Source organism: Cynocephalus volans, chromosome 4 (genome assembly GCF_027409185.1).
Source record: "Cynocephalus volans isolate mCynVol1 chromosome 4, mCynVol1.pri, whole genome shotgun sequence".
NCBI lineage: Eukaryota > Metazoa > Chordata > Mammalia > Dermoptera > Cynocephalidae > Cynocephalus > Cynocephalus volans.
In genome coordinates, this window is record NC_084463.1 from 105911891 (window position 1) to 105913940 (window position 2050).

Genomic DNA, 2050 nt, shown 5'->3' on the forward strand with positions numbered 1-2050 from the left:
CTTTTAGCTCCCACAAATAAAGGAGAACATGTGGTATTTCTCTTTTTGTTCTCTATTGATGACCACCTCTACCTTCCCTAGTTTCTCTACTTGCCTCTTATTCATGGACACATAGAGTTAGGAGCTTCAACTGTGTTAAGAGGAAGGAACGAGTAATGATCTTATTTCCTCTACAGTTTGTGACAACTTGGCATAAACTAGTCAAATATTTATCAAAAATACACTTCAAAGTCTAGCTTATATCCACAGTAATCAATTATGTATGTTTGTGTGTGTTCAGGTAAATATATATACGAGTATAAGAATTGTTAGCTTTGTTTCTTTAATGATAAATTCAAAAAAGAAATGTGCAATATATATGTATACAAGCATTAAGTACTAATTTGCAAGACTTACAGAAAAAAGCCTTGATGAGAATTTTTATACTCAAAGGAACACATTCTTACATTGTCTACTCATACATTTTTGTACAGGATGTAAAAGTACAAGCCTTGTCTTAGCCTGACAATTATTAATGTTAAGTGTATAGCAGCAATGCTTAATAAGCAATTTAGGATTGTCTAATAAGCTGTGACTAAATGGATTCCCCATTTTAAAATTTTTTCCTGTGTTTTAAATAAAGTGAGAAAGGCAATTTCAGAATTTTCATCATCAAGCTTGTGAAAAATTGTCATATCTGGAAATGGTGCAATTTGGTACAATCAGTTTTAATTGCACTTTTTAAAGCATTTCATCTATTGCTTCTCAAAAGTAATCTTGATTCAACATTTAGTTTATTTGCTTTTTACTCTGATAATATTTTTTCTGAAATTTGGGGGCATGTTTGTATTGTTTTGTTTCCAAAAATGCTTTATGCATACTTTGTGTATGGTTTTCTTTGCACATCTCTTCATTGTATGTATATGGACCTATATATATGTAAACATACCCATGTAAACATATATATACACACATATATACAAATATATGCAAAATCATTGTAAAATTTGAGCAATATTTAGTAGACTTTAAATAATTTATCTTTGTTGACCAAACCAATTTATTTGTTTTGCCTGCCAGCTTATTTTTTCCCCTGCTCTTTTGAGATATTTATTTTTATTTATTAGAAATTTACATTTACCAATGATTTCAACAAAACATTTCACTTTTGTTCATTCTGTTTCTACTTTTTTATACTTTCTAAGAAATAATATTTAGAAAAGAATTTAGTAATTCTTAAGCTTTATTATGAAATTTTATTCATTTATTAATTCAATTTCTGTATACTCAAAAACATTTATTAACATATAATATTTACATAGTGTATTGCTAGATGTTGCAAAATATATATAAATACTATTTGTCCAAATAAAAGTTGTGGTATAGTTGGCTGATTTAAGAATATAAATATGGCTGGCTGGTTCTACCAGTTCATTAGAGTGTGGCATTGTGACACCAAGGTGTAAGGGTTTGGATCCCCATTGTGGCAAGTCACTGGAGGAAAAAGAAGAATATAGACAGATTTTTATAATTCCTCTATGTTAATATCATAAAAGAGATTGATTCCAATAACAAACATATTCCTTGCCTACAAATCTGCCAAGTTTTAAAAATATAATTTCTTTAAAGAGAGAATGTGCAGGTTAGACTGATGCTAACATCCGGTGTTTTGTTTTATTCTTTTTTTATTGAAAAACTATGTATTTATCTTATACAACAGGATGATTTGAAATATGTATACATTGTGAAATAACTAAACCAACATAATTAACAAATGTATTACCTCACATAGTTATTTTTTGTGTTCAGAACACAAAATCTACTCTCAACACTTTTCAAAAATATACTTTGTTAATATTTACAGTCACATTTTGTACAATAGATCTCAACTTATTCCTCTTATTAACTGAAATTTTAGAAACTTTTGCAACATTTGCCTCACCCCTTTCTTCTACCCAAGCCTGGCATTTTTCTAATTGTGTCATTGAAGACAATTTAGAGTGTGGCTGTCTATCTTCTCCAAGAAACAGCTGAGTCTTCCTGAAGAAGGTGATGACTGAGTTTAGGTTTG